The sequence below is a fragment of the Dermacentor albipictus genome, chromosome 9 (genome assembly GCF_038994185.2).
Source record: "Dermacentor albipictus isolate Rhodes 1998 colony chromosome 9, USDA_Dalb.pri_finalv2, whole genome shotgun sequence".
NCBI lineage: Eukaryota > Metazoa > Arthropoda > Arachnida > Ixodida > Ixodidae > Dermacentor > Dermacentor albipictus.
The window spans coordinates 16,146,747-16,154,904 of NC_091829.1; positions in this window are offsets into that span (position 1 = coordinate 16,146,747).

Consider the following 8,158-nt stretch of genomic DNA (forward strand, 5'->3'; position numbering starts at 1 on the left):
GCGCTGCTATCGGGAGCTTATGCACGCGTTCTTTTTTTTTTTCCGCTTCCGTGGACCGAGCTACGAAGGGAACATTTAGTCACTTCGAGCCGGAATGAGGCAAGCTTGTGCTTTTGGGCATGAACATCGTGGACCGCCGTCGGCTTCTGTTGAATGTTTCCAAGCAGGACGAAACTGACACCTGACAGTGTCACAGGCACGTACGTTCATTGTATAATTTCACAAGCTAAATCGGATACATCTAATTTAGTTTGTTAACGGATACCACGCGTTCTCGATTCTGCAGGGCGACTTTGTCCGCCGTATACGCACGACACACTGCGACTGCCATGTGCACACCGGTGTTTGGTCGTGATCGTATAAGACGATCTGTGCACAGCAGGCGTAAAAGCCAGCTTCGATGACCATTTTGCGCACTAAATCTTATGGAGGGCCAATATGAGCCATTTGCGTGATTGCGTACTGCGTATATGTTCTTCTGCACACTGATAATGAGCGAGAGTTTGCTACGTTGCGATTTATGAACGCGGCTGTCTAGTGCGTTCATGAGCGGTATACTCTTCTCAACTTATTTATGACTGTTTTCGTAGACTGCCAAGATTTGCTGCCTGTGTAAAAAAAAAAAAAGCAGGAACGCCCGCTGGTGACGCAGCACTTTCTTTTTCTAAGTTATATAGGCGATGTATGAAATTCTTGTGCTTTTGGAGCGGCTTATGTAACATGCATAGTGACAGAGTGAAACTAAAGCTACTGGGCGTTTTGTTGTTTTGTATTTCTTGTTATGCATCAAGCACAACATTATTTGGGCATGCACCGTAGCATTTCAACATAAAACATAATATGTATGCTGGCTTCAGTTCATTCATATGTGCTCGGCTTACGAGCTCAAAATTTGAAGTATCAGTTGTGAATATCACCTGGCCATTGGTTTCAAGCTCGAAATGCGTATGTATAAATGAGCAAAGGATAAGTGGAAGAAAGGAAGTATCATGGGCCTCGTATTGACCATGTTTTTATTGACTACGATCGTCACGATCTGCGAAAAACAAGTGTCATATGGGTCGAGTGACTCGAGGCGAAGCGCTCACGTGCGCGGAGAAATCATGCGAGTACCTGGTGCTCGTGAGGACGCGGAATTCTCGCGCGACAAGTGTGCCTTCGCGTGCCGCGAGCACGGAATAACTGCGTGTGTTGAGCAACAAACGCATACACTTGTACCCGCGTCAATCGTCCAAGATGCGAACGATCCCTGCAATGAACTCCTATTTCCGTACCATGGCTAACACCGCGGGCACTTCGCTTAAGTACCTTCTAAAACAGTGCCGAAAAGCACAAGCAAGGTGTACTTATACCTCGCACACGTGGGTGTTTTTTGTAGGCTTGAAGTTCTCCCGGCCGATTCTGTGTAACCACGCAGAACGACGCTCTCGGTCATTTTCCCCGTCGGAATCTAGAAAAAGGTCTTTCCAGACTCAGTTCGGTTGCTGCATCCGAAGACGACAATCGGAACACACACACAAACACACACGCACACACACACACACAAAAAAAAGAAAACGTAGGGAACCTGCGCCACCTGCTCTCTAATTCAGCCGGCCCGCCCGGCGCTTGGAAGGTATATGGCACCCCAGAGGTCACATGGTACGATTGGGCCAATGAACGCGTCGGCGGCGCGGGGAAAACGAATGCGGTACTCTGAAATTTTTTCCAGTGACTCTACTTATTAGAATGTGAAGACGTCTACCCAGCGGTCGATTTAGGCACCACTGGCCTCCTTGAAGCACTTGGGTCCAGAGAGAGCAGTGGAAAAGTAAACATGTCCGCAGTAGGCATTAATAAGAGGCGATTGGAGGATCGGTGGAAGAAAAGTAGGGAAACGACAAAAAATGGAGAGGTACAAAAGCACAGTTCGCAATAGGGGATCAGAAAATTTGGTTGTGGGATTTCATAGTGTTTTCTTTTTTTATTGTTTAACTTCGGTAGGACATTAGGCAGTATAATAGCAAGAGCTTAGTAGCGCAACCCACCGCCCCTTTCCAAAGGGGACGCTCATAACATCCATCCATCCATCCCGCCGAGGTGAAATGTTGATTGGAGGAGCTTTCCATAGAATGCAGGGGTACCAGCGACTTCTCGACGCGCCAGACTGTGTGTAGACGATCCAGCCCACTTCCATTGCTGTCTTCACGGTATCGGCGCAACATATACACCGCAGAAAGTGCTAAAAAAATAGCGTAACACAAACACAAGAAAATTAACGCCCGCAGCATGCAAGCGGCTAATTATGACCCGATTTCGCCCCAACTTCAGTATAGATACGTCTCGATTTCGACATAGTCAAGTGTGCAGTTCGTTATGAAGGTGTTATTCTACACGAGTATGGGTCTGTAAGTTTCGCGTTCTCGATATAACGGATAATTCGCTTTATCCGGTTTCGCTATGTATATTCGTCATGAAAAGATCGCCGCACCCGCATTATCCCTGGAGCTGGAACTGCTGCTGCTGCGTTTCCTCACGCCAGCGTTTTAACAGCGAGGGCCCGCGGTCATCGAGTGTGAAGCGTTCATGTTTGCCTGCACGCGCTGACATCATGCTAGTTCATTTAGTTAGTAAGCGAATGTCTACGAGGGGGCGTTCTACTCCGGCGGCTGCTGCGTATGGCGTGGCCGTGCGAGCCCTGCCACTCTAAACATTTTACACCCTTAAGGGTGTTTTCTTGTCGCACTGTAACACCCTTATCGTCAGGGCCTTAAAGTTATAGAGGACGACGGCGGGGCTCTAACGAGACGTGCGGTGGCAAAAGACGTAGTTGAAAACTATGTAATCATTCTGACAGCCTAGGGCGCATATAAATATCCGACAAGAGAGTTTCAGAAGAGTATAGGTTTGGGCTGGTTGGTAAAACATGGTTACACTGGAAGCATAGCGCGCAGAAAAACGAACCACAAAGACCAGACAGGACGAGCGCTCGTCCTGTCTGGTCTTTGTGGTTCGTTTTTCTGCGCGCTATGCTTCCAGGAGAGTTTCCTATCACTCCCAATGAAATTCACTTGTCGGATATTTCTGTGCGCACAAGGCTGTCAGAATGACTACATAGTTTTCAACTACGTCTTTTGCCATCGCACATCTCGTCAGAGCTCCGCTGTTGTCCTCTGTAAATTTTTTAAGGCCCTGACGGTAAGGGTGTTACAGTGCGACAAGAAAACACCCTTAAGGGTGTCAACTTTTTAAAAGTCTGTCTGGAATACGACCTGCAATGCAGACAGTGTAGGCGTCTAGGCACACCGACGGCCGGTGGCGTCGTGTGCCCTACAGCACCCATACGCTTGTGGGTCACCCGCGTGCACGAAGTGAAGCGTCACTATTTTTTTTTTTCTTGGAACAGAACCGCAACCGTATAACTTCCGCCTGCGATGGTTTCGTGCTTGTCCAAACGCGGAAGTGCGAGAAAATAAATCAAACTTGAACACTCAGAGGCGTATTTTGTCTTATTTTCCTGTTGTAAAACAAAAAAAAAGGCTTGTTTTCTTTTCCTCAGCTTAAACTAACGCGGATGAACATTGGGGACTCCTTATCAGTAGCGCTCTTGCTTGCGCTTTAATTGCCCCCAGAGCTTCATTGCCACAGAAAGTTGGCCCGCGGGCCCAGTCGCTAATCATCGCTATGAGACTAATAAGACATCCGAAAACAGAAATTAATTGCGACAATATGTAAAGTAGTTCGGAGAAATCTTCCTGCTTAAAGTCTATCCGAACCGCAACATGCGGAATCAAATAGACGACGCTTGACTACATACATACACCGCGGTGGCTTGGCGGATGTTATGAGGTTCTGCTGCTGCGCGCGAGGTCGTCGGTGCGATTCCCTACTGCGGCTGCGGCATTTCGATGTGGGCAAAATGCAAAAAAAACGTTCGTGCACTTGGATTTAGGAGCTCGTTGAAGAATCATGCAGTTGGTCACAATTAATCCGCAGTCCTCCACTATACGGTGTGCCTCATAATTACACCGGAGTTTTGGGAACATAAAGCCCGAGAAATTAATTTAGACTCTTGTCTACGGCCAGCGTATGGAATTTAATTAGCCAAAATACCAAGTGTAAAAGAATCGGCCAACGGTCTGCGCACTGTCCGAATTGATTTTTACAACGCTCAATCCAACGCTTGTGACGCGCCCATGAAGGCCGCAGGCGTGTTGAAGGAAAATGTATGCGCGGACAAAATGTCGGGGGTAGTGCACTCCTCCACAAGTTATGCTAAGAATTCCACAGTTATTTTTTTTTCTTGACTACATCGAAATGTCTTGCAGGTGGGTCTTTGAATGTCAAATAGCGCACAGTCGGGCGTGCGGTATGAATCGTTACTGTCGTGCCAAGGATTTGCTTCCGAAAGAGTTACGGTCATACTAAGCGATTGTATTGCTACGAGTTGAAGTAGTGACATTATACCATGTGACAAAACGAAGAGAGAGGTAAAAGTGCAATGGTCAAAGCTTTGAAAAGAAGGCGGCCACAGGACCGGAGAAAATAGCGAAAGGAATAAGTGGAATGTTTCTTGGATAGCGTTGATGATTGTGTCCAACGATTAGAATCACCCAACCTCGTTTTCAAATAAATGTTCATCTGTATGCCTATAACATAGCTTAATGGGGCCCTGAAACACTTTTCAAACAGAATAAGCAAACACTGCCAATCTGTATACGAGGCTTCTGTGAGCATGTAAGCCAAATATTATTGCAAAAGGATAGAAAGTTGGGCGAGTTGGTACGGTAACATGATCTTGGATTGTAGTGCGAAGTAACACGGACAGAGTCGTGTCTGCTTCTAGTCTCTGTCCGTGTCACTTCGCACTACAATCTAAGATCAAATATTATTGCACTGCATGCAGCAGGGAATTCACAATCTCGTGTCAACAACAGTGAACAATCGCTCGCTCTCTCCGCAATGTCGCCACGCAGCTACGTCGCAAGCAGTCAAGCCCATCGAACAGTTATTGGCTGATTTCGTGACAACGAAAACATTCTTAGTAATACTACAATTGCTCATTTTTAGTTCAATAAATGAAAAATACACGTCTGCGATCTCAGATTGCACAGGCGTGCTGCGTAGCGTAGATACCGCGGCTGCCACAAGGTGTCGCGAGTAGCCCTCTCACAGTTTATCACATGCGATACGAACAAAGAAACGCGTGCGCTGATTGGCCTCTGTAAATGACGTAGGAACTCCAGGTGCCCGAGCACCCGCCTCGCGTCGAGACAGCGCCGCACACGCCTGAACCGAAAGTAGCGTTATAAAGAAAAAAAAAAAGAACTTTGTGGCGGGGCCTTGCCCCTTTGCCATCCCTCCTGTGTAGCTTCTAGCGCGCTAGTGGAGACGAAAGGAGAAATCCGCGCGTCAGTGCGATGACTACCACTAACTGCATGCATACTAGTAGAATTCGCTTTTTTTTTTTCCGGCAGAATTGTGAAGCGACGTCTTTTATTAGCGAGGCTATTCTTTGATCTGTGTTTTCGGGCCCCTTTCATTATTAAAAAATGTTTGACAGATTATGTTACCATTTGCTGAAACATTTCCAAAAAACTATGGTCAAGTGGCCCCCTTTCTGATCCACCCGGTTGAGTCCAAACTTGTTCGCTTTACTGCCGATTCTTGTAGGCCCCATTTGTTATCATTTGCTTGTTGTACTCTGTCGCCATCTGCATGCAATGCAGCTGGGGAGTGGGGAGTGGAGGGGTGTTCTGTAAGTGTTCTACCCAGGCTCTTTTTTCCATGTTCGTCTATTATCATTTGGTCTAGTTGTTCGTGGACCATTTATGAGACTAAGGCGTAGTCTATACATGACTGCCCATTTCTGCATTGCCATGTGACCTGTCCACGACTTATTCTCCCTGTTAACTGCCATAAGGCTCTGTTTATCACACGGATCCAGCACTGTAGAGAACCCAATATATCCATCTCAGAAACCAGTACATCCGTCTAAACCATCCATGTGTATGTTCACATCTCCCACTAATATCCCCTAGCCCGATTTTCTGAATTCATTAATATTGCTCTAATACAATCAATCAATTCCTTATTTTTACCTCTGCTATAACTACCTGTCTTTAGGTAAGCTACTTCTAGCCATGTCTTTTTGCCTTGCCATGTGCCGCTAGAACATAAATGCTCCTTACATGTCTCTTTTACCCTTTGAAATCACGGGGAACGCAGGAGATGGAAATTCAAGACAATGAGCAAAGCGAGAACAACGTGAGAGCAGGAGCCAACTTTTCGACAAGTGGACTTGTCTTTTTCGAGGCGACATGTGCTCTCCTTGGCACAGCATATGTAGGCACGGTTGTTCTAAAGGGGTGAGACGGTAAGGCGGGTGGGTAACTCCCGAGGGTGCGTTAGCGGCGAAAGATAATGCACTATCGAACATCGGTGGAGGAATGTGACCCTCTGCCACTTCAGACCGCGCCTAATTAGCAAGCTTCCGCCTCCGCCTTTCTTTGACCCGGTCATTCTGTTGCATCCCTCCCATACAAAAATGTCAATAGCAGACGGCTGCACCAAATCTCGTAGATGCCTTTCAGTCACGGCGTGCACACGCTAATCGCTTCGTCATTTAGCTGCGTTTTAATTTCCAGCTACTTTCCTGCTTGTGACCATCTCGCATGTTTATGTAACAAATTTTACCTTCTATATTCTTATCCTTTGTACGTCTTTTCCCAACTCCTAGTGGTCTAAGCCTGCCCGTTAACGGTGTGTTTCTATAGTCAATACTCAATCTTTGCCGATTGCCTGGGGCTCACGTAAAAGAAGCTACAGCCAACTCCTGCTGTAGGCAGTCTAGCCGTGACCTTAGCACACACACCCCACCCATAAAAGCTGCACTGTTCGCTTCGCGTACCGACTCAAACCGCGTTTCTTCCAACGCGCAAGAGCGCTCGTACCCAGAACAAAGCACACGTGGGTTCCCCCTAGTACCAACCATCACCTAGTACTAACGAGGCACAGTGTCTCTCAAGTGAATGATGCAGGCGACGCCATGTAGAGCAAAGCCACCTCCATCAGCTAAAGAGTGCTGTCATTCAGTACAAGGAATTGTTACTCTAAGGCACTGCTCAATTAGGATTTCAGTCCAGATTTCATGTTGTCCTGTTTTCACATCAAAACATTATGGATGGAAGTTAAAGCACCAACTTAGCCACTGGCCCATTTTGCGACCTTCAATTAAATCGTAACGACTAATTATTCAGATGGGCTTCAAAACTACAATAGTGGCTATGTAGAAAGCATACACTCACCCTAATACTGCTGGCAGGTGACCCATAGTCTCCAGGATTCCCAATGCTATGGTAGTGCTTTGCAGACAGGGTGCTGTACATACAGTCGTCAGACTCAATCAAGTACTCAAACTGAAGGGCCCCAAGTGGCTACTACACTTCATTTCATACTTGGCGTGCAACACTGTGGAAGCTATGCAAGAAGTTTACTCACCAAAATTTATTACTCTGTGTATTCCTTCTATACTTTGCTGAGTGCCAACGGCGTTTGCTCGTGTGAGCATGCACACAAGGCTACTTCGATAGGTTGCAAATAAAAAACTCGACAAGAAATAGCATGAAATGCAAATCGACCTAAAAACACATAAGCAGCCATATAAATGCACAATTGGTTCTTCATGAAGAATTTCTTTTTCACATAATACTGAATGTAAATAAAGAACAATGAAATCAAAAGATCGACGAAAACTCGTCTGGCCAGGATTGCTCATCGTCAAGGGTAAAATGGATGCCGACTGAAATCATTAAAACAAAAGAAACCAAGACATTTTGGCTTCCATACGGAGGCCTTGCCCACAAATCTTCACTACAGTTTGGCCATACGCCCGGCTAAGATCAACGAGATCAAGAGATTTGTGAACTAGGCACCCGTGTGGGAGCCGAAATGTCTTGGGTTCCTTTTCTTTCAACATTTTTGGTCGGCACCCGTTTTACACTTGACTAAATAAAGGACGCTTTCACCTAATAGCTGGCAAGCACACCGCACGATTTGTTAGTACGAACCAAGCAAGTGCAGAAAGTCTCTCTCTAGCCTCCATAGTGTTGAAAGACATCTATGGAACAAACTGCACTATCAAATGTATCAGTGTCCAATTCAAACGGCTCTGTATACA